This window comes from Bos grunniens, chromosome 15 (assembly GCF_055505025.1).
Source record: "Bos grunniens cultivar Pamir isolate PY7600 chromosome 15, Bosgru_T2T1.0, whole genome shotgun sequence".
Lineage (NCBI taxonomy): Eukaryota > Metazoa > Chordata > Mammalia > Artiodactyla > Bovidae > Bos > Bos grunniens.
This window is the reverse complement of record NC_141179.1, coordinates 39,915,059-39,939,835: the sequence shown is the minus strand read 5'-3', so window position 1 is coordinate 39,939,835 and position 24,777 is coordinate 39,915,059. Positions and strand designations below refer to the sequence as shown.

General features: G+C 47.1%; 1 protein-coding gene across 37 annotated transcripts in view; it reads left to right on the top strand.

The window, feature by feature from the left end:
- The window catches only part of BMAL1 (basic helix-loop-helix ARNT like 1), a 108,328-nt gene that overhangs the window by 11,235 nt on the left and 72,316 nt on the right, over nt 1-24,777 (top strand). For 22 of the 37 annotated variants that reach the window (XM_086339943.1, XM_086339924.1, XM_086339929.1 and 19 more), the window contains exon 2: nt 21,706-21,778. The exons of 3 other annotated variants lie outside the window; for them this stretch is intronic. The gene's annotated coding sequence lies outside the window, so the exon portion shown is untranslated. Of the gene's footprint in view, nt 1-17,608; nt 17,744-19,768; nt 19,881-21,705; nt 21,779-24,777 lie in introns of those variants that run through there. 12 more of the 37 variants (XM_086339934.1, XM_086339948.1, XM_086339914.1 and 9 more) reach the window with 4 other exon arrangements.

Below are 24,777 nucleotides of genomic sequence, written 5' to 3'. Positions count from 1 at the left end.
TCAGGAAGATCCCCTGGAGGAGGAGATGGCAACCCACTCCAGTATTCTTGCCTGGAGGATACCACGGACAGAAGCACCTGGTGGGCTACAGTCCATAGGGTCACAAAGCATCGGACACGACTGAAGCAACGTACGCATAAACATGAATCCAGTGTGAGTGTTCCAGTTGGATTGGAGCAGAGGGACTGACTGCAGCAGAGACGGGATGGGAGGCTACTAGCTGAATCCAGACAGAGATTCAGCTGAGTGGAGCCAGAACTGGGAATTAATTGTCAATTATGTTAATCGGCATGGCTGTTTTCAGCCGCCCTTTAGAATTTAGAGTGTGGGGAACATCTGCCTGTGTGAGTGGCTTTCAAGTATGTGAATCTGCAGTGTATTGTGACCGTGACACCTTGGTTAATGACTTCTCGAGAAGCAAAGCACCATTATGGAAGTCAGATGTTTAAAAACAAATACCCACATTTGCCAGGAAGGTTCCCTGATTAGAAATGGGATAACCTGCATTCTAGGCTGCTTCCAACACCTAAGCATCAGATTGTTGTTATTTAGTCACTAAGTCGTGTCCGACTCTTTTGCAACCCCATGGACTATATCTCTCCAGGCTCCTCTATGGGATTTCCCAGGCAAGAATACTGCAGAGAGTTGTCATTTCCTTCTCCAGGGGATCTTTCTGACTCAGGTATCAAACCTGCATCTCCTGCATTGGCAGGCGGGTTCTTTACCCCTGAGCCACCAGGGAAGCACCGGATAGCCTAAGCCAGAAACTTAATGTCTCTAGCTGTGACTAATTCCTTATCTGTGGAACAGGTATAAATTCATATCCAGCCCCTTACAGTGTGGTTCTAATGCTGGAGTAAGATAAGAGCTGTAAACTTGCTCCCTGGTTGTAGGGAGCAGAAGTTGTGGTTTTAACAGTGAAGGTGTACCAGCCTTTCAGGCAGAGCCTGAAGGGCACAGAAGTTCTCCTGCCTCCAGGGTGTGTTTAGGGATGCGGCGCTGTCCACCAGATGGGTGCTGACTAGCCTCACTTTGCTGGGTAGGGCCATATTTCAAAGATAATGGTATATTTCACCCTTAGAAACAGGGGAACTAGCCTGGGCGTGGATAGAAAAGTTAGGCCAGACATGCTAGTTAATCTGTACTCCTCTGTGCACACCACTCAGGTTAGTGATGGGCTGCTGTGAACTGGAAAAACCAGTGTCAGGATCCAGCCAGCTGGCCAGTTGGGCATTCTTAGATATTTCACCTGTCCTGGGTCAATAGGCAGAAATCCAGAAGAACCTTGATTACTTTGGAAACTTAATGAGTGAACCAGCATGCTGCCCTGATGATACTTGGTTACAAAGCTTGTGGCAGTCTTGACATGAAGGATTGGAGATTTGCCGAATCTTAATTTTTGTTAGTATTGCGGATGAATTTATTATTCATAATAATAACTATAGCATACTTAACCTCTGAGTATTTACCCTCTGCCGAGAACTACGCTAAGGGCTCACATGACTTTTCTCATTGAATACTCACAATAGCCCTGTCAGGTGGATTCCCGCTTTCTAGTTAGGGAGACTGAGATCCAGTGCCTCTGATGGTCCAGTGAGTGGAAAAGCCAAGATCCAAACTCAGAACAATCTCCCTCTTACCTGCTGCAGTCTTCTTCCTCTCTTTTCCTGGGACCCTAAAATGCTTCCTAAATTTGGTTTTGAGGTTTCTGACAGCACAGTGGGTCTTTGGAAGGCATTTTTGGTTGATAGTGACTCTGGCTCACCACGGCTCTCCCTCCTTCACAGCCCATGGCTGGCATCTGGCAGCTCTTGCCGACTGCCCTGTGGCTCGTGAGCAAAGGATGCCAAAGATGAATGCGCCGGATTGACTAACTATTGCTGGCTAGTGCAAGTGGTGGTGGGGGGGGCGGGGGGTTTGGGGGAAGAGAAGAATGATGAAACAATTGCTCTGGGTCAGTTTCTCAGAAAGTGACAGGGTGGTTGGTAGCCTGCTGCATTTTCATGTTGATGCCCATCAAGATCTCCTTATGAAAGCCTGTCTTGAAGTCATGGTCCTGATAACAATGCCATGCACCTCTCATGTGTGATTTACAAAGCAGTTTTTACCTCTGTTGTCTTGTCTAGTCTTAACCACAACCTTACAAGGAGAGGTGTTACAAAGTCTCGTTTTGCATACTGGAAATATATAAAGAACTTAAACTACTGTCCAGGGTCCCGAAGTTAGTCAATGGCAGAGTCAGGCTTAAACACCACTTTTCTGACAACTTCTACTCTCTTCCCAAGTTCCTTTTCACTTACTCTGTTGGAGACATTCTTAAATGTTCTGATTTACTATATTCAGAGGCCAGCAGGAATTATTAGGGTGAAGTATGTTGTGTTGCGAAGAAGGCAATGGCACCCCACTCCAGTACTCTTGCCTGGAAAATCCCATGGATGGAGGAGCCTGGAAGGCTGCAGTCCATGGGGTTGCTGAGGGTCGGACACGACTGAGCGACTTGACTTTCACTTTTCACTTTCATGCATTGGAGAAGGAAATGGCAACCCACTCCAGTGTTCTGGCCTGGAGAATCCCAGGGATGGGGGAGCCTGATGGGCTGCCGTCTATGGGGTCACACAGAGTCAGACACGACTGAAGCAACTTAGCATAGCATAGCATGTTGTGTTGCACACTATGCTGTTACTGAATCCAAATAAGTAGATAGTCATGTGATTGGTTGTTGTGTTTGGTTTAATTGATTTGCACCTACTTTCAGTGGTACGGAACACACATAGATCTTCTGTGGTGTATTATTGGACCATCAGCTCTTCTAGCTTTAGAAGTCCCAAGGCTTTAAGACATGATAAAACGTGGAGTTTACATAATTTCTTTACAAAGTTGACCAGTGAGTTCTTGGTTGGGAACACACGCTCTCATTATCACATTGTTTCCATGGAGAAATGAGTCTTGATTCACGTGATTTCAGCTCTCTGTGCCTTTTCTAGGAATGGAGTGAACTGCTTTAGGAGAGAGGACTGGTTGTGTTATCACTTAGAGATCTCTCCCCTCCTGTTACTACAGGAGGCAGGTTTGTTTTTCTGGGCCCTCTCGATTTTCCTGTGACCTGAACATAAGTCATCTTTGAGATAATTTCATTTGAAGTAATTTCCTTTTTGAAAGGTTTTCCATGAAATAAACCTGAATGCAATACTTACCACACAGTTTTGAACATCCCCTTTAAGGTATTTCATCAGAGACAAAGGGCTTTGCCAAGAGAATGTAGAACTGACTTCACTTAAGCTTTTTGTATCGATTGGGACACAGAGCACATTCCTGTCTTAGGGAGATCCACAGGCACGTTGGCTGAATTTGGGTGGAAGCTGGCTTCTTTCACATACGCCAGTTTAGAGTAGATAGTGATCCAGTCCCACTGCCTTCAGTGCGTGCCTTCCACTTGGTCACTGACGGTGGAAGCCTTGCTTTGTACCATCTCCCAGGGGAAGAGGATCAAGGAGTCATACATGCAGTCATCTTAAGGGCAAGACCTGGAAGTCGCTCGTTCTTTTATCCCAGTGGCCAGAACTTAGTTATATGGCTACATTTACCTGCAAAGGAAGCTGAGGAAGCTCTCAGGAGTACAGCAAAATCTACTTTTTGGGTGGAAAGGAGACTGAACAATGGAGGAGGCTAGCAGTGTGCTACAGGGTGGGAAGGAGTGAATGGGGTCTGCAGCTCTTACCAGGAAAGCTGGGAAGGTACCCGAGTCCAGAGTCAGAATCTAAGAAGATTCCCAGAAACCAGGATACACACAGCCATTTAGTGATCAGGGGAACGCATTGCTCAGAAACTGGGCAGCCAGGTAGAACCCAGGTGCTGCAGGGAATATGAGTAATTTAGAAGACTTCAGTTGACAGTAAAGAAATTCACCAGCAGAGCCCTGGATGAGGAGTCAGAAACCCTGGATTTGAGTATAGCTCTTCCGTGTCATAACCTGGGATAAAATAATCCAGTGAATGTTCAGTTTATCCGTCTAGAATATGGGAACAGTGGTGGTGACCTATCTATCTCCCAGGCTTAGGGTGAGGATGATGGACGCGGAAGTGCTCTGAGAACTGCAGCTCCATGGCAGTGGGCACAGCATCTGTGTTATTCACCTTTGTGTCCCTAGCATCCAGCCCAGTGCCTGGCATGGACACATTTGTTCAATGAGGTGTGAACTAGTATGAGAGGTGGAAAAAAATGCATTGTGCTACAGAGCTCCTGAGCTTGGACGGTCTTCTCTGCTAGGTGGAACAGTTCTACTCTCCACTGACCAAGACCTTGGACCTACATGTAAAACCAGGTACCTCACCAGGATGCAGGCAGACAGTAGGACAGCTCCCAACCAGGAAGCGTATGACACATAATATGTCCTTTGCAGGGTGATTTGTTTACTCCACAGTTTAGGTCACAGAATATGGCAAAACTGGAGATAAGACTTTCATTTGATGTCACGGTCCATGAATGTGAACTGATCATTTTTAAATGGTTTAGTTCACCTGCAGATTGGAAGATAAAACTTTACCAACACCAGTAAAACTTGATTTTTTGCTTCATAATAATAAGATCCAGTTATAAAATTCTTCTGTTGATTTGAAAAAATATGTGGCTTTAAAAAAATATTTCTTGAAAATATGGTATAGGTAAGAGGATATAAAGATGAATTTAATGTTTCTGTCTTATGGACCATTGTTAAAATCACGATCTTAACAATCGTGATTTTTTTTTTTCCTTTGCTAGTAAGGAAATGGGGACTCAATGAAATAATCAGTTTTGCCTTTTTTTTTTTAACTTCACAAATGAATAACTTTTATTCATTGTGTTATTTAATTTGTATATTCACTAAGGGTGGACTTCTTTCTTGGAACCCAATGAAGTATTTTTAATGAACTTTACTGGCAAAAGTCAGGAATTGAAATTGTATTCACAGTATGCCCTCAACTGTGTTAAAATTTCATTCATAGAAGGAGGGAAATACACCAGAGTGTTAACAGTGGCTCTCATCTTGTGGAATTATAGGTAATTTTTATTCTCATCATCTTCTCTGCAGTTTCCTATTTTTCAACAATGAGCATGTATTACTTTTATAGTCATAAAGGGCCAGTTAAAAATTAGTCCCACAAATTAATACTCTCCAGCCAAATCAAATTAATGCAGACCTATCCAGCTTATTTTCTGACTGAGGCATTTAGGTACTTGTTATAAAGAGGATGTTTTCCTTCTGGAAATTAACATACAAAGCTAAGTGTTTATAATGTGTTAGGCAAGATGTCCTGAGTAAAGTGGTCATGATTCCAGCTTGTAACTCATCTAGCCCGGCATTTTTCATGATGTGCCTTGAATTAGCTGGCCTTTATTATGGTCATCAAAGGAGATGAATTTTGCAGGTTTCCCACTCGCTGTGTGTTTTGTTTTTTTTTCCTGTCCTATACTCCTGTGTGCCTCAGGTACCTCTGAGGCTATTACTCTGGGATTGAGCAGCCCTGTCCTGTGTTCTCTCAGGACGCTTCCGTTTCTAGCGTCCCCTCCATCTGCTCGTGACTTTGTAGATCTGGTTGTGGCTTCTTTCCACCACCATTTTTAAAGAGTGATTGTTATCCTTTTCCCTGTAGCAGCTTCCTCTTTCTCCTCGTGGCTCAGGTGCATGGTCTGAGCCGTGCTCCTGGAGTGCAGTGGGGAGGATGAGTCAGGACGGCCAGGGCGGAGTAGGGGCCCTGAGCTAGCTGAGAGCTTTGGGGGAGGCACTAAGTGGTCCATCCAGCACTTAGCTCACTCCTGGCAGGACAGGTTCAGCCTCAGCTCTTCGAGATGAGTGCTTGGTGTTTGAAGCCAGGCAGTCCCCAAGCCGTGTATTCAGCTACGGTCCTGCAGTGTGGTAGCCACTGCTGTAGATGCTGGCTGGGGGCACAGTGATGAGCAAGGCATACCTGGCCTCTGGTCCCTGAAGCTTTCATTCGGGTGGGAGAAACAGTTCACAGAGAAATAAGTGACAAAGATAATTACAGATTGTAAGTACAGCCCCAGAGGTGCCCCCATTTGTAGTAGAGCAGGAAGGTCTGGTGTTGGGATGCTTCCAAGGCCTGCCTCTTTCTGCATCCTCAGTTCTTACTGGTGCAGAAGGAGGAGATGACAGAGACCTCTGAGCTGCTTCTCCCATTCTGTCAGCCTGGGCCAGCCAGCGTCCACAGGTGGAGGAAGCAAAAGTTGAAGGCATGAACTAGGGGCTGGCTCTTTTGCCCCTCCCCTTTCCATTGTCTGGATTACCCAAGTGCATGTCCATCCTTTCTGAACAGTGATGAGCCAGTTTGCACACAGGAGTCTAGATTTATGCATGCCCGAACTTTTGTCTAAAGACAGGCTTACATTTTCTCCATAATTCTCAACTTGGAATGAGGACCAGCTTCTCGTTGTCCCTTCAGTGGGACATTGGGCTATTACCTTCAGGAAACTGGTTTCAATTAACTTCACTGGGTTTCCCCATCATCCAGCCACCCCCAGTCCTTTTGCTAACAGCTGAGTCTGACCTTTGCATGCATTTGGAAGAATTCACTGAGCCGTTGTTACCCTTTCTGAAACTCTTGATGACCAACTCTCGCAGGACCTTTCCGCCTCACTACACGCTTGGTCTTAGGCTGCCCAGAAATGCTTGGAGGTGGGCAAGTGAAAACAGTTTTCCTGAACATCCTTGTTGAGTCGTCTTTTGTATTTGATTTCTCTGTCAGGGTAGGACTCAGCCATTCGTCCTGCTCTTTGTGTCCCCTCCTTTTGAAAACCGGGACACACAGGTCCCTCACCCCCGTGGAGACTCAGCCTCGTTCCTCCACAGACGTTAGGACTGCTTTTCTGACCCTACTTCTCCCATCTTCCTGCACAAAGAACAAAGCCTTTGAAGCTTTTCTCATGCCTGTTTGATGCAGTACAGAAAACCAGGAGGTTATCTGCCTTCTGAAGGGGTCTGGGGACTCACTTGGCTTCCAGTGCACCCCCCACCCTCTCCCACCCACAGTGGTGCCGTTTAACCAGAGAAACAAGTCATTCATGCAGTGCTCAGCTAACACTCCTACCAGGGCCTCCTTGGGAGGCTCTTTGTTGCTAAATTCAGTTTTCCTGGGTGGGTGGGTGGGTGGGGGAGAGCTTGTTACTATTCTCATTCTTTTGGTGTTGTTACCATTCCTTTAAAAATAGACCCACATACATGCATGTGTGTATGTTTATGTATCTCCTTCTACTCATCACAAAGGGCTTTGCAGTGAGTTGAGCCTCAGGAGGCCTGGCTGGCTCACATTTTGTAAAGTTTTGTTTAAGCCTTAGCTTCATAATTTTCCCTAGTTTCTGAGATAGCGCTGGATCCACTGTATTAGGCCTCCAGGAAAGAATACAGTCATTGGCTCCACCCCTTGAGTTCACAGTCTTGGGGAGGAAAGCCTTTCACTACCTGCCTAGTGCCTGCGATTCTGTCCTGCTCACACAGCTCTTAGACATCATCCACATGGAGAATGTTGTCCAGAGCGCTGGGGACTCAGGGACAAGGCACCTCTTATAGTCTTTCCAGCCCGGGCATATCTGCAGACCTCTTTCTCCTTGGCCACAGTGTGGTAAAGTGCCTCCAGTTTGCTCTGAAGTAAGCAATATTATTTTAAAAAGTTGAATCTCAAAGCTGCCCCCAGGTGGTCCGAATGGCTGCCATCTCCTCTTGCATTTTGATGGATTAATAGGGTCTCACTGGCCACACCTGCTGAAGAGGGAGGAGGAAGGGGTCCTCCATCTTCCAGGGCCAGGCCTGGATGAGGCTGCAGGGATGAGGGAGTCATCCCTTCATTCGACATCAACTGAGGGTCTACTGGTCGCCTGGCACAATGGGAAGCCGCTGGAGTGCTGAGAGCAAGAAACTAGTATCTAATCTCTGTTGTTCAAGGACTCTTCTGATTGTCTGTAGACTGAGGTAGGGATGACAGGCGTGGAGAGGGAGATGGATTGGGAGGTGGTGGTTCTGGTTTGGGCAACGGTGCTGGCTTGGACACTGCTGGTAGGCAGCCGTGTGGGAGTGGCCAGGGCACAGACAGGCCTCACTAGCTGCCCTGGCTATTTGCCCCAATGTGCCAGCCCTGCCTCAACCTTCCCCAGACCATGAGCCTGTCCTTCCCCAAGTATGCCAGCCCTGCCAGTCTCCTGTTCCATGGCTGATGCTATTCACTCCCCCTGGAATGTTCTCATCCCCTACTTCCCACTCCTGGCCAGTCTGCCACTGCCTAGGCCAGAACCTTGGGCTAGTGACCAGATCTCTCTGGAGCCTAATCTCTTCATCTGTGAAAGAGTGAGCATTGCACCGGCCTCACGGGATTGTGAGGATGTGAGATACATAGTTGAGTGTGTTTATTACAAGTAGCCTCCCAAGCAGTCTCCTGCTTCCAGCCTGCCTCCTGACTGTACTCTTGGCCCATGATCCCAAGAAGAGGAGATCAGCTCAGGTCATGCCTCAGGCTCAGAACCCTCTTGACAGCGGCTTCCTATCTCACTCAGAGGAAAAGCCTTCTCCTGGCCCACAGGGCTTCCTAGTACTTCTCTCACCTCATCTCCCACCCCAGGGCCTGGTGAGGATTTGAGCAGACTGGGTTCTGCATGACGCACTGTGGTGCATGTGAGTTGCGCCTTTTTGAGTCGTGCAGTGCACAACATGTGTAGCTGTCCACCTCGATCCTGCCTGCCCCTCTCTCGCTTCTCTCCAGCCATTCTGGAGCCCTTGCTGTTCTTCAGACACACCAAACATGCTTCCTGTCCAAGCTCTTGCCAGTGAGCACCCCTGTGACCCAAATGCTCTTCCCTAGATACCCCTTTGGCTGTTCATTCAGCTTCTCCAGGTCTTTTCTCTAATGACACCCTGTGTAAAGTTGTACCACCCAGCATACTGCCCCACCCCCATGTTTCCCTTTTCCCTTTTTTGCTTTCTTTTTCCTCTTAGCTCTTATCACCATCTAACATATAATACATTTTACTTATCTGGTTTATTGTCTGTCTTTTTTCAACAGGATCTAGGTTCTGAGGGCTGCAAATTGTGTTTATTTTGTATTTATCTGGAGTGCCTAAATTAGAGCCTGACAGGTAGTCCGGTCCTAAATGAACGAGTGAGTTTGCGACAGAGCAAGTGAAGTGTCTGGCGCAGCGCTCAGCTTACAGTCAGCACCCAGTACGTGGGGACGGCTGTTGTGTTTCTTGTTGATTACCCCTCAGGGACCAGCTCACGTTCGGCTCTCTGTGAGCCCTTCCCCACCCCTTTCTCGGCTGAACTGAATCTTGCTGCCTCTCTTCCTTGCTTTTCTTCCCTCTGTGCCTTCTCTCTCTGGGTGGCATTTGTCATGCTGCATTAGTGAGGCTTATCTCACTCCTTTCCTTGTTTGACTTTGAATTCCTGCAACGCTAGTGTGTCTGAATTTGTGTCTTTGTGCCCTTTGCCTGCCATTTGGCACAGAATAGGAGCTCAGGAAGTGCTTACTGCAAGTGGGATGCTCTTGAATATGCCAAGATCCTTACCAGCTGTCCTGGCTCCAGCATCACTGCCTAACGATCTGTTCCCAAGGAGAGAGGTCAAGGGAGAATTTGACAATTGCTTAAATGACGGACTCTCTGATGGTGTGTTGCAAGTAGATTTGGGGAGAGAAGGCCCTCCTGTGCATAGCCCTTTGGATAACAGTGTCAGGATGAGCTGCTTGTTCCATATTTGAGATCCTGGCTCTTTGGCTACTTAGACCCCAAAGGGTTGGGTTCTTTCAGTGGAGATCAGTGTATTTGGAAGAAAAAAATGAGAGAAAGCTTCAGCTGGTGCTTAGGGGCATTTGGGTGGCGAGGGGAGCATGCCTTCTGAAGGTGGCGTAAGGAACGAGCCCCTGCTTAACCTGGGGAAGGGAGTGGGTGCCTTAGGAGCCCTGGTCAGGTAGGTGGTTTGGGCTCCACGAGGGAGACCTTACATGCTAGGCAGGGAGTTTGGTCTCTTGTATTGGCAGGAGATGTTCAGATTGGGGATTCTAGTGGAGGTAGGGGTAGGAGTCAAGGGGGATGGGAGCTGTGGAGAGGAGCTCTGGAGTCTTTCTCGTGTCCAGAGATGGTCCTGTGGGACCCACAAGGTGGCACAGCAGTGCTGGAGGTCATGGCTTCAGGGACCAGCAGTGATACCCACGGGGCAGTGAGCTTCAGCTGAACCAGCAAAGTGCAGGAGGCTGAGGGGTTAGAGGCAGGGATTTGGCATGGGCTGGGGTACAGGAGGGGGCAAAGTAAGAAAATCTCAATTAACAGGGCCAGAGGGGCTGGTGGTAGGAAGATGAGAAGCCTGGGCACGGGGCAGGGGCCTGCTGAGGAGTAGAGAATGGAAGATGGGAAAGGCACCCCAAAGCCAAGGTGTCACTTCAGGAATTCCATCCCAAAGCGGGCAAGGGGAATCGAACCCTTCCATTGCAGAATGAATCAATCCCTGCCTGAGAGAACAACTTTGAAACCCCTGAAGCCTTGGCCTTTCCACAGTGTGGCCCCTGAGGGCCTCTTCATATCCCTCTTTGGGGGCTGTTGTTGGTGTCCTGGGGCCTTCCTGCCCTGATCTGGTTGGCTCACCTGGTCATAGTCCATTGCTTCTTTGTCATCGTGCAGGGCCAGTTGGTCTGACTTGTCAGTTGTCTGGCACCAAGTTGCTCTGCGGAAGAGCTATAAACCCAGAGACAGGCAGGCTTAGATTCAAGTGTCAGCTCAGCCCCTAACTGTCTGTGTGGCCTTGGCTAAGATACTTGTTCTCAGGGGGCTCAATTTCTTTATCTGCCAGGCTATCAGCAAACAAGCTAAATCCCTGGGTTCTAGGCTAGAGCCCCTTAAATCCCTCCTGCCTTGGGGCAGGATTAGCCTCAGAGGATTGGAAAGGGCTGAGCCTTCTGGTGGGAGCCCCGTGGAAAGGCCAAGGCTTGACTTTAAGCATCTTAGGGCTTTGAAACTTGTTCTCTCACCCAGGGATTGATTCATTCTGCAATGGAGGGGTTCCCGTTCCCATTCCCCTCGTGTGCTTTGGGATGGAATCCTGAAATAACTTTGGCTTTGGGGCACCTTTCCCCTCGTCTGTTCTCTACTCCTTAGCAGGGATCCTGCCCCATGCACAAGCTTCTCATCTTCTTACCACCAGCCCCACTGGCCCTGTTAACTGAGATTTTCTCTTAGCCTTCCCTTAACTTTCCTTGCTTCTGACTTCAAACTCTGGGCCTTGTCTGCCCAGCTGGGGCAACCTTAGTGGCAAGAACACACATCCTACACTTAGCATCCCATTTCCTCTTAAGACAATACTTTCAGCCTTTTTCCACATGGCTCCCTCATTCCAACATGCTTCTTTAAGATGGCTGTGTAATATTCTATTAAGGGAATGCCTTCATTAAGCCATGAGTTTGTTATGGGGCATTTTGATTACTTCTAATTTTTGCTCTTTCCGCTAATGCTGCATTAAGCCATCTTTGTATATTACAGAATCGTTTCATTAGGTTGGCATTTATCTAGCTAATGGCGATGGCCCAAGATTAGATAAAGAATCAGATTTTTTTTTTTCCAAGAAGAATATCCTGAGAATATATTCAAATTTTACTTTAAATGCTAGGAAGGTCTTTGTCGTGTTTTCCATGATTGAAGAAGCAGGGTAACGGTAATGTGAGATTGGACGTAAGGAAAAGGCTGTGTATTTACAAGTAATACATGGCTTGTTTGTTCTAATGGAGGTGAGCCCCATACATCCTCTTAAGGAGTAATCTGCCTGTAGAAAATTGAGGAATTATGTGTCCGTGTATCTTTGGCATTTTGTTTAAAACAATAACAAAATAAACAATGATCTCTTCTTGAGGATGTTTTAGAGAAATAGCCTAAAACAAGAAAAAGTGAATAGGATTTTTGAGGGAGAAACCATGTCTGCCTAAGACAGAGTGAGCCTGTCTTCTTCGCAGTGGAAGCAGATTGCCAACTTCCTGAAAAGGTTTTGGCTTTTTGTTGGCCACTCTTGCCTGGAAAATCCCATGGATGGAGGAGCCTGGTAGGCTGTAGTCCATGGAGTCGCTAAGAGTTGGACACGGCTGAGCGACTTCACTTTCACTTTTCACTTTCATGCATTGGAGAAGGAAATGGCAACCCACTCCAGTGTTCCTGCCTGGAGAATCCCAGGGATGGTGGAGCCTGGTGGGCTTCCCTCTGTGGGGTCGCACAGAGTCGGACACGACTCAAGCGACTTAGCAGCAGCAGCAGTAAATGGCTAGAATGAAACAGAGAAACAGATGTCACTCACTTGGTCCCTCGTATTCTTTGTAACTTGACATCTGTATTGGGGTGATGGGGAAGGCTTCCTCCGTCCTGCTGATCTGTTGTTGATTTGGTCTCTGTTGATTGTTATATAGACCCAGGCTCCAGACTTTGCATTTCAACATAATCCAGCAAATGTTGACTGAGTCTTTACAGTGAATAAAGTTACAGGGGATAAAAACTTTGGAAGAAAAAAACCCAATGCACCCCTGTTTCTGAGGAGCTTATGAACTGGGAGTGGGATGGTAAGACAAGTCTAAAATTAATGACTGCTCAGACTTCCCTGGTGGTTCAGGTGTTAAGAATCCACCTGCTGATGCAGGAGACACAGGTTCGATCCCTGGCTGGGGAAGATTCCACATGCCTCAGGGCAACTAAGCCCGTGTGCCACAACTACCCACCCTGTGCTCTAGGGCCCATGCTTTGCAACAGGAAAAGCCACTGCAATGAGAAGCCTGCTCACCGCAACTGGAGAGTAGTAGCCCCTGGTTGCCACAACTAGAGAAAACCCACGTGCCAGCAAGAGACCCATCTCAGCCAGAAATAAATAAAAATTTTAAAAAACTAAAATAAAATTAATGATTACTCAAGAGAGATTAAGAAGAGGGCTCTGGGAGAAGTCAGCCCGACCCTGTTAGAGAAAGGAGGTATTCCATCTCATTGGAAAGCTGGGGTGGGGGGTTACAGAAAGGTGTTTAAGAGTGGTTACTCCTGCCAGCACCCTAAGGACTGGCTGAAATAGTGCCTGGACATATCCAGCGAAGATAATAGGCCTGAGTAGAGGAAACTGAGGCAGAAGGACAGGGTATATGTTTGGGGTTTGGCTTAAACAGTGGCTCGTGTAATAGCAGTCATTGCCAGCACATTATGGAGTGTATCAGGTGTGAGGCATGGTTCTAAGAACTTTATCTCTCTATTAGCTCATTTAATCCCTGCAGTGACCCAAATGAGGTCTTTTATAATCATCTCCATTTTACAGATGAATGGATAGACATAAAACAGTTTATTAACTTCCTAAGACCATAGTGTTATACAACTGAGACCAGACCCAGTTGGTCTGGCTCCAGAATATCTGCTTCTAACCAGAAGGCTGTCCTGCCTCCCATATAGAGGAAGAACATACATGAATTAGACAGGTGGGTAGACACCATATTTTAGAGGCTTGGGGTACCAATGTTTAGAGATGCAGACGTGGGAGAGGGGCCAGAGATGGACATGAAAGGGATCATGGTGGTGGGTTCGGGGGAGTTTGGTGAGAGCTGTGGACGGAGCCTCAGGAAGAAGGAGCTTCAAGGAGGGGTTTGTCAACAAGGCAGAGAGTTCCAGGAGGTGAGATCTGAGGGCATGTCTGAGCCAACCAGAAAGCCTAGAGGGCCTGTGTGGAGGGGTCGGCCTGGCTGCAGACACAGGAGTGTCAGCCCGGGCTCTCCTGACACAGTGCTGTTCGCTCCAAGGAGGCTCTGTATTCTGAAGATGGCGAAGCAAGTGCAGGCACTGGGTATCATTGCCTGTATCTTCTTATTGGTAGAGAGAGGCAGTCGTGACAGAGAGGGCAGGTGAGAGCTGGCACGGCTAATTTGGCAAATCCAGTGGCTTTTCTGCAGCCTAATGATTTCTGAAAGCTGTTTGCTATGCTCACGCATAAGTGTGACTGCCTCATCTGAATGCTGCAGCAATCGCTGTTTTTCCTGGAAAATTGGGCCCATGTGGGCTCTGTGTGTGGTTTATTTGAGTTCCATTTTTATAGCCTTATTACCTTGTCCTCATGATGCAAGAGGCCTCTCTCTTCTCAAGCTTTGCTGTGAAAATTGTTTCTTAAAAGGCACAGAGTGATCTCTCATCACTGGGGTAGTGCTCTCTCCAGAGCAATGCTTTTCTGCAGACTCGACACACATTTTTCATCACCCCTGACACCAGTTGTCATGTTTTTCTGATCGTTTGCAGTTTACTGAGAACTTTCAGGCAGCTCTTGAATCTCACTACCTAGGTGTTTGCCACAATTTCTTCTAGAAGACTTTGTGCATGTAAATATCTGTTCAGTTCCTTCCTCTCAGGGCCTGACACCCAGTCTTGTCCTCTGGCCTTGAGTTGACAATGTTGGTAATTAGCATTTATGGAGCCTGAGCTATTTCTAGGCACTGCACTAAAAGATTTATATTCATGATCTTAATTATTTCCAGTCTCTATAAAGAAAGTACTGTTACTTCCTCCCATTTTACAGATGAAGAAAATGAGTCTTGCAGAGGGAGAGTAACTTGCCCCAGGTCACACAGTAAATGGCAGAGCAGGCCTCCACCCAGGTCTTTCTGACCTTGGAGCCCATGTAGTCCCATTCATTCATTTATTCATTCATTCAACCACACAGGATTGTTGTTACAACTTGCCAAGCACTATTCTAGACCCAGGGGATACAACAAGGGGAAAAGAAAAGCAAAAATTCCTGCCTTTAGCTTACATTCGTATTTGGAGAGATAGGGGAACAAAAACCAAAATATACAGTATGTTGTATGGTAATAAGGACTCTGGGGAGAAACAAAGTAAGGTGGTCAGCTAAGAAGCGTTGGGAGGATTTTAAATAGAGTAATCGAAGGCCTCATTGAGAAGGAGACAGTTAGTTCAGATAGCAAACAGACATCCCGAATCTCAGTGTGTCAACTCAAGAAAACTTTTATTTCTCATAGAGAAAAGTTCCAGTGGGGCTGCTCCTGGTTAGCAGGCATCCTTCCTGATGGTTGTTGAGGGACCCATACTCCTTCTATCTTGTGTCTCTGTCAAGGCCCTCAGATTCCTTTCCATTCAGCTGAAAAAGAGAGAGGACTTTGGGGACGTTTTTACAGGCCAGTGTGGAAGACGCCTTGCATCCCTCATACTCAGAACTCAGTCACATGTGTACTCCTGACTGCAAGGGAAGCTGGGAAATGTAGTCCAGCCATGTGCTTACAAGTAAAAGGAAATGGATTTTGGTGAACTCATAGAATGTGGGCTTCCCTGATGGCTCAGCAGGTAAAGAATCCACCTGTAATGCAGGAGACACAGAAGATGTGGGTTTGATCCCTGGCTTGGGAAGATCCCCGGAGGAGGAAAATGGCAACCCACTCCAATATTCTTTCCTGAAAAATCCCATGAACAGAGAAGCCTAGAGGGCTGAAAAATCTTGTGAACAGAGGAGTCTGACAGGCTCGCAAAGATGGATAAGCTCCTAGTATAGTGTATAGTGAATGAGGTGAAGAAGTTGGTCATGGGTTTAACTGGGGAAGACAGTCAGGCTTGGGAACAGCGGGTAAAGGTGGACAGAGTGGCTGGGGTGGAGTGAGGAGAAGGTGAAGACGTGGTGGAAAGTGAGGGCAGAGAAGTAAGGGGGCCAGGCCACCAAGGTCATTGTCAGGACCTGGTTGCTTTGTGAGTGACAGGGACTTCAGCGTTTTGAAAGAGGAATGGCATGATCTGAGTCATATCTTGAAAGGCTCACTGTGCTGTGTTGAAGGAGGACTCAGGGAGAGAAGTTGAGTCTGTTGGCATTATCCAGTGAGTGATGAGAGCAGCTAGGTCCCGAGTGGAGGAGGTGGTGGTGGAGATGCTGGGAAGTGGTTGGATTTGAGCTCTGTTCTGAAGGTAGAACAGGTTTTGCTGTAGAATGGGTGGTGGGGTGGGACCGAAAGAGAGGACTCAGGATGGTTCTGAGATTGTGGCTTTTGCTTAATGACTATTAGACTCAACTTTCAACCCTTAGAAGTAAAAAGAGGGGAAGAGTTTTTGGAAAAAGGTATCCAGACACCCTCTGGGCCTGACCTATCTCTCATAGCCTCTTCTCCTCCACAGTACTTCCTTCAGCACAGATAGGCAGTTCTTTTTCACAATGAGCTTTTAGACAGCGCGACTGGGGGAACATCTGTGGTTCCTCTCAGCACAGAGTCCAGAGGGGACAGCACTGTCAGGGGTCTCATGTCATTACCGGGGGTCTTCGGGCTGAGCCTCAGGGCCCCTCCCTCAGGCTGATGTGGAAGGTGCCCAATTTCCCTCTGCATGATAGAGAGGAGCCTGCAGAAGCCATTTCCAATCCATGCTGTGTAATGTAAGAATATAACTGTTTTGGAGTGGGAGCAGAAACAGCTTCCCTGGTTCTTGGCAATCATGACCTGCCAAGGCAGAAATGAGAGAGGGAATTTTTTAGTGGACGATGCTCCCACTAGGAGCATAAAGGGAAAGAAAGTCTATCTTAAACAGAGCAGAGTATGAGCTGTGGCAACAAATATTGCCTGTCTTCTAGGTGCTGGGCACTGGCTCAGTATTTTGGTTTCACTGGAGAGGGAAACAAATATATACTGTTCCTGCCCTCCCGGCAGAGTAGACTAGAATGATTTGCTGCAAGAAATTATATTTACACCCAAGTATTCCTTTCTTTTTTTTTTTAGTGATTGTAAATGATACTATATTTTTAATTTCAGTGTGCACATGTTCATTGCTAGTATACAGGAAAACAGTTGAAATTTTGTTTTTATTTTGTATCCTTCATCGTTGCTAAACTCACTCATTGGTCGTAGGCATTTTTTTTTCTTTCTTTTTTGGTTATATTCCTCAGGATTTTCTATCTGGACAGTCATATCATCTTCAAATAGAGATGACGGTTTTATTTCTTCCTTTCCGGTCTGTTTTATTTGCTTTTGTGGCCTCTGGTGCTGGCTGGGACTTGGAGCACTTGGTTGAGTGAGAGTGCTAAGAGTGGGCAGCATCGTCTGTTCCTGATCTTGGGGGCAGCATTCAGTCTTTTCACCAGTAAGCGCGTGGTTAGCTGTAAATGTTTTTTTCAGATGTCATTTGCCCTTCGTTGTATGGGCATGGGTAGGACCATGGGCTATTGTGGTGTTGGCTGATATAGCGCAGTTATTATCTAAAAGTTGTCTGTCTTGCTGCAGGCAGCAAGCTTTCGTTGGAGCCTTTTTGGTCTGTGCTTGTTGGCATCTCCAGGCTCTTCCATTCCAACTGCCACTGCCACAGTGTCCTTCCTCCGGGCCTGAGGCCCCTCGCTGGACTGCCTTCTTCACTCTGCCTTCAGAGTCTTCTCGCATTCGCTTTGTGTGTCCCGTGCAGGAGTTTTCGTTGTACACAGAAGGATGGGGAAAGTGTGTCTTCTTCATCCTCCTGAAGTGGAAGTGGTTGGAGAAACTAGAGGATTGGGTGGAAGCCAGTACGTGAAGGGCCTTTACATCAGGGTTTTGACTCTGTAGGTGGTAGAAGGGCTCTTGGAAGTTCATCTCTGCCACAGTGTGGAGGGATAGGGAAGGGGAGGGACAGAGAGACCAGGAGGCTGGTACCTGAGCTCAGGGAGGAGAGGATGAGGTTCTGGACTGTGACAGCAGACATGGGGCAGAAAGAAGAAGGGGGAGTCCACGTGGGCCTTGAGGAAGTCTGAGAAGACCAGGTGAGTCTGAGATTTCTAGCTTGGGCAACTAGCTAGGAGATTGGGAAGGCAGGGGAGGGGTGTGAGTGTAACCCAGTGGGTATATGCTAGGCCTTTTAGAGCATGTCAGTAAGACTGGACTTGCTGTGCTTGCCTTCAGGGCTGACTTCACAGAGGAAGCCTGGCTGCTGTGTAAAAACCCAGGGAGCTCACGTTCTGGGCAGAGGAACCAATGTGGAGAAAGGCACAGATAGAGGAAACATCCTAGGGGGCCTGTTGGGACTCCAGCTCGTAGAGGCATGAGTGGGTAGTTACTGGTTCCATAACTGGGAAGGATGCTGGATGCTGTAGGAGTTCACAAAAGCAGGAGGTTCTGGAATAGGAGCTGACACTGCTGGTGATCCATCTGGCGCCTCCAGTTCATTGTGCGTTAGCATCAGCCTTTCCTACTGCAGACAGGCCTCCCTCCCTGGGGAGGCACCGCTGCTGATAGCCTCATTATAGCAATTCCAGTGAAGGGAGAACTCCTTTCTCTGCGTTCATATATCAGTTCTAGAGAACGGCTCTGGATGGCCCAGCTTGGGTGATGTGCTTGGCCTTTGGGAGCGCTACAGCACAACTGGCTGTTGGGGGGCGAAGACTGCTCTAATCTGAGCTGGATAGATCACCCTGCCCGCCCCCCGCCCCCACTGGGTCAAGCAAGACCTTTTTAAGAAGAAAGCAGAATAAAAGTATCTAGGGAAGATTAAAAAAAGAGTATTTACTATGGTTTGTTGTAATATATTTTGAAGAATTTATCACATGGCAATGTAGGAACTCTGTGTGTGTGCTTAGACGTTCAGTCATGTCCTACTCTTGGTGACCCCGTGGACTGTAACTCCTCTGTCCATGGGATTCTTCTAGCAAGAATACTGGAGTGGGTTGCCATTTCCTCCTCCAGGGGTTCTTTCCAACCCAGGGATTGAACCCGTGGCTCCTATGTCTCCTGCATTGGCAAGTGAATTCTTTACCACTAGTGTTACCTGGGAAGCCCAGGAGCTCTTTGGAAAGTTATAAAGCAGGGGACTTGATCAAATTTAGGTTTTCTTAAAATTATCACTATATGAGGTTGTGGTTGAAAATCAGCCAGTGGGGTCCCCAAAGAGCTGGACCCGACTTGCAGCTAAACCATCAATGGGTAGATCTGGGGAGACTGGTTGAGAGGCTGCTGCTGTTGTTCTGAGGAGAACAGATAGGACCTGAGCTACTTCCAGTCCTTCAATTCTTATTTCATTTGGACTTCACCTCCAGCCACAGCATCAGGTACGCCAAGGAGAGAGAGAGAGTCTGGAGGAGACAATCAGGCAGACAGGGCATGGTGAATGAAGGGGGCTTCAGGAGGACTCACCACCAGCACCGAACGGGTAACAGCTGTTCTCCAGAAGGCTAACTTTCTCTCTGGAAACGAGTTATGAATTGGTGACAGACTCAACATGTCTTTCTTATGAATTCTTAAGAAATGTGAATGTTAATGGCTTCTTGTGGTATCCTAACTGGGAAAGTAAGTTGATTAATTATATTTTTCTCCTTTTAAGAAGTATCTTTTCTTTAAGGACTCAGATAATAGGAGATATATCAGGACTGCCAGTCATGAAATAGATGGTCGGGAGGGGACACTGGCTGGAAGACACCCCCCTTGCCCATCAGCCTACCCCGGGGCCTGCCAGTCTACTTTGGAAACACTTGTCCCTTGGGCATTGTCCTTGCTGGGAAAGCTTATAAGACTTTTAACCAAAGAAGTGACATAATCTGTCTTACATCATAACAGACTCTCTCCTGTATTGAGACTAGGCTATGGGTGGAGGTGGCAGTGACACCAAACGCAGAAGCAGAGAGCAGGAGTGCCAGTTAGAGGCTCTGGCAATAACCTAGGGTGGTGATGGTGGAGGAAGTGAGGAATGGCCACATTCTGAATATATTGAGTTGGCAAAAAAGTTCATTTGGGTTTTAACTAAGATGTTATGGAAAAACCCGAGCGAAGTTTTTGACCAACCCATTATTTTGAAGGTAAAAACCAGTTTTGGTGAGGATTGGAGAGAGAGAAAGAGATGAGAATGACTCCAAACCTCTGACCCTGGCAACTAGAAGATCAGGAGACCATGCCCTTACTCTGAGATTGGTAAGATTCTGGGAAGAGCAGGTCTGGGGGAAGGTCAGGGGTCTATGTGAGGCGTGTCAAGTTTGATACATCAAACATCTCACAGAGACCTCCTCTCCACTTGACATCTTCCCTAAAGCAGGCAGTAGAATACACTAGCCAGGAGTCCAAATGAGAGACCTGCGCTTGGAGAGAAATCTGGGCATCCTTGATGTATAGGTGATAGGAGACTAGGTGAGATCACCCAGGGGGCGATTGAAGGAATACAGAAAGGAGAACTATGATTCGAGCCCTGGGGCTTTCTGACATTAAGACGTGGGGAGATGAGGAAGAATCAGCAAAGGGAACGAGCAGCCAGCGAGTGAGGTGGGTGGAAAGCCTAGAACGCTAGCCTGGAAGCCAAGTGAAGAGAGATGTCAACAAGAGGGAGTGATTCACTGACTGCAAGAGCTATATGGGGAAGACATAGACTTGCCCGTCAGATCTAATAACACGGAGGACAAGCTAAATGCATGCTTCTGGACCCAAGTGCAGCCTTGCCAATAAGTAGTAGTTCCCGCCTTGAAGGAGAATACAAGTGTGCAAAAAGGGTCATTTAAGATTGGGGGAAATAGGTCTGAGAAAGATGTGAAGATAGTACCATGGGAGTCCAGCAGAAAGAGACAGTACTTCTGGCTTTTGTAGGGAGGATTGAGGTCAGATTTATTCAAGTCTTCATTCATTCATTCCACAGAAACGTTTTGGGTGCCATGGACAGGGAGGAAAGGAGAAAATAGAGCTGTTATTGCAGTTTTGTGGACAATAAAAAAGAGTCTGGAGCTGGATGGTAGTGTTTGCATAACAGTGTGAATGTATGTAATGCCACCAAGCTGCACACTTATTAATGGTTAAGCTTGTAAATTTTGTTATGTGTTTTTTACCACCACCACCACCACACACACACACACACAATTCTAAAGGAAAAAAAAAAAAAAAAACGCCTTCTTGGGCCCCACCATGACCTTGGTCTGGAACAAGATGTTGAAATGGAGGTCACTGTAGTATAGAAGGAGATAATGTGGCAAGAAGGGGAGGAAGAATGCTCAGAGAAGGGACTGGCCACCAGTCCTTCCTGTCTGGAGTGAGGGGTCCACTGGGGGAGACCACACGAGCTGAGGCTGCAGACTCAGGCTGGGCCAGTTGTTGTAGGCCTGGCAGCCTGCCTGTGGAGTCCGGCTTGCCTTCTTAGGTTCTGGGAACCTCTGAAGGTTTCTGCTCAGGGAAATGGCATTCCAAAGGTGTGCATTTAGAAGATTAATCTCATTAATCCTGCCTGTTAAACCATTGCCTATTAAAAGCAGTGGGATTGAAGCATGCATTTCTAGGATGACAACTGTGGCCCAGCAGAATTTTAGATACCTGGGCATGTCTTTATGAATTGAGTGGGTTAACTTTTCCACCCATTTTACAAATATTTATTGAGAACTATCTAAATGCCCATAGTATTCTACGCAGTGGGGATAAGGGATGGGGTGAATTTATCAGATCTCTCCTCTTGACAAGTGTACAGTCTAAGGAGAACCCTATTCCCAAATAAGAAGTTATGCTACATTGTACCCCGTGTTACCATAAATGTCTCACCAGAGTTCCACGGGAGCTGACAGGAGGGGTGCTTGGCCTGTCTGGGACACTGGGGTGGCTTCCAGGGAGAGATTGTCCAGTGGATTTGAAGGATAAGCAGTATTTTCTAGGCAGAGAAGGCCAGCCTGGGAGGACAGTGAATCAAAACTCACTGGGAGTTATAAATTTAAAGAAAATGTAGAAATGTTCTCTTTTAAAGCTAAACTCTTATTTCATTGGCTTTTAGGTGGTGCTGTCTAACGTGCATGTTTTTGGACCCAAGCTTAACTTTTCAAATGTGGAATGCTAGGCCTTCATTGGTAAGTTTGTTTGATGCCTTCTTACTGAATTATGCTATCAAGGATTGGTATTTGGAATGAAGGGCAAGGTTGTTATCACTGGTACTGCTCTGTGAAGGGTACTGCACCTGTACTCTGAAGAAGCCCACAGCGTAGGTGGAAAAGATCTGCAGGAGAAGGGGATCTCAATTTATGTTTCTGTGGTAGATTCAGAGAGAGAGGCCACAGGGGAAGTACCCCAGGTGCAGGGGATGGATAAAGCTGGCCTCACAGAGAGGCAGAGCTTGACTGTGTTCTGAAGGATCGACAAGTCCAGTTGGGGGATGAAATATGCTTTTCTGGCTTGAGAATGTGGGTATAAGATGGAAAGAAAGTGGACTCAGCAAAAGACCCATGAGAACAAAAATTTCATCCAAAGGAGTGGTGAGTAAGAAGTTTGGCAGGATCTGCTGGTGGCTGATTATTCTAAACCAGGGTCAGCAAACTTTTTCTGTAAAGGATCAGATGGTAAATATTTTCGGCTTCCTAGGCCATATGGTCTCTATCATGGCTCCTCAACTCTGCCATTGTAGCGGGAAAGCAGCCATAGATAATATGTAATGGTGTGGCTGTGTTCCAATTATACTTTATTTACAGAAACAGATAGTGGACCGAATTTGGCCTGTGGGCTATAGTTTGCCCACCCCTTTTTAGACCCTGAATGCTAGGCTGAGGCACTTGGAGACAGCAAGAAGCCAGTGAAGGTATTTGGAGCAAAGAAGTAAAATGGCTGAAGTAACATGTTAGGGGCATTCAGGACAAGAAGCGTAGACTATGTTCCAAGGCAGCAGCAGCAGTCCAGGCATGAAGTCACATGGCTAGCGGCGGTTAAGATGGAGCAAAGGACCAAAAGAGAGATAGTGCAAAGGGAGAAACGTAGGGTTTGTGGTATTCTTAGACTTTAAAGACAGGAGCCAAAGAAGATGAATCTTTAAACTTGATAGTTCATAACCATTGACCAAAATGTGGCAGTTCGGGGTGGAGAAGGATAGTTGGTGCATCCAGTTTTAGATATACTGAATTCGAGGTGGCAGTGGTTCATCCACAGGACATGTCTAATAGATCATTGGAAATGCATGGCCAGCACCTGGGCTGGGAAGGGTAGGCCTGGAGATGTAGAACAGAAGCATAGGATTAATAAGTTCTCTCCATGATGTGCTGAGGGCTGAGCCTTAGTGAGTGTGCATAACTCTGGGATGGGAAAAACAGAAGCTGGAAGAGAACCAGAAGCCAAAGGGGAGAGAGTCTTAGGAAGCAGAGAGGATGGGGCAGCAGAGACCAGGGAGAAAGGGACCTGAGGGAAGGCTGCTATATTAGCGATAAGGTGGTTACAGCTGGCCTTGAGAACATGCTGCGGGGAGGCAGAAGGGGGAAGGCAGCGAGGTTGCACAGGGTCCATCATAAACGAGGGATTAAAAATCAGAGACGTTAGTAAAAAGAGACCAGTTATGGAGAGTTTGAGTGGTAAAAGAAAGGAGATACAAAGATTTCAGCATCTGAATGCCAAAATAAGCTTTTTAGCTTTGAGGCAAGCAAAGCATGCTGTGACCGGTCTCCTGTCCTTCTCTGGAGCCAAGTGTGTTTGGGAGTTTGTGTGTACCTTGGGCTTGCGATTGTGTTCTTACGCTTTGTTTGAGGTGTGGTGTTCCGAGCTCTGCTACAACTTGCACCAGTGGAATCCAGTCCGTGTCTGGACCCCTGCCATGAGACAAGATGTGATCTGTTGGGGAAATAGTTGCATTTGCCTGAATTGGAGGAGAAAATAGGATAGAGCAAGAAATGGAAATGAAACTCCTTACTGCAGAGTCTGCCCAAGTATGGGAATTTGAGACAATTCCTCAAGTCACTCAACTAGATAGCAATTTATGTTTCAAACACTTTCAGTGTATGGCCTTGGGTTTGAATTCTGAGTAGTTTTTGGCTCACTTTTCACAAATATATCAGTTAGAGATGGAGTCATTAAAGCAACAGGTGGAACAGGTTTGCAGCCTCCGTTTCGTGAAATCTCACTGAGTTCCAGGCACAGTGCTGAGTGCTCTGTAGGTATCATTTTAATTTCATCTTTGCAACAACCTACGACAGAGGCATTAGTGTTTCCACTTCAGCAATAGGAAATCAAATCACAAGAGAGTGAGTAACCTGCCCGAGGTTAGAAGGGATTTGAACCCAGAGTATCTGACCCCTGGTTTGCACTGCTTTCTGAATGTTTCCCACCTAATTCCCACCTAAATCCGGAATTGCTCCTCTGTCTTACGTAGAAGGATTGGAGCCAGCATGAGCTCTTAAGGTTAAATACTTAGAGCCTACAACGGGTGTTCCTGCTTCTTAGGAGTCTATTAAAAGGGTGGCAGGGGTGTGGGACCCCTGGAAGAGACTAAGGCCAAACTTCAAACACTTACTTGACTGTTTCCCCAGCTGAAATGTCCCTTTAGTTGGAGAAGGCAGCACCCTTGGGCTTGGAAAGGAAATCTCACTAGAAGGCGTGACAGATTCCAGTGCTAGCTCTGCGGCAGTGATAATCTGCTTTTTGTTGAAATACTTGAGTTTCTCTCTGCTCACCTCCAACTTCAGGTTCCAAGGGCAGGGTCCTGTTTTGTCTTGCTCCCCACCAGCATCCAGCCTGGTATCGGGTGTGTGGCATATGCCCACTGGATTTTGTTGTTTTTAGTGAACCAGGCAGCCTGGGACAAGGTGCGTAACCTCCGTGTGTCAGGCACTGGGCTCGGCACTGTGGTCATAGAGGAGACACCGGACAAGTTCTGTCCTCATGAGGCAGATGCATGAGCAGGACAGACAGAGTAGAGGGGGTGAGATCTAGGGTCAGACAGGCAGGATAAGGCTCTGAAGAAAGCCGTAATAATGCTCTTTGGGACGGCTGCGAATACCTCCACACTGTTCTCTGCTAGGCTTGGTGCGGTTGCTGATACCAGCTACCTGCTCCCCGCCGCGAGAGCGCCCCCTGGGTGTCAGAGGGGCCTCCT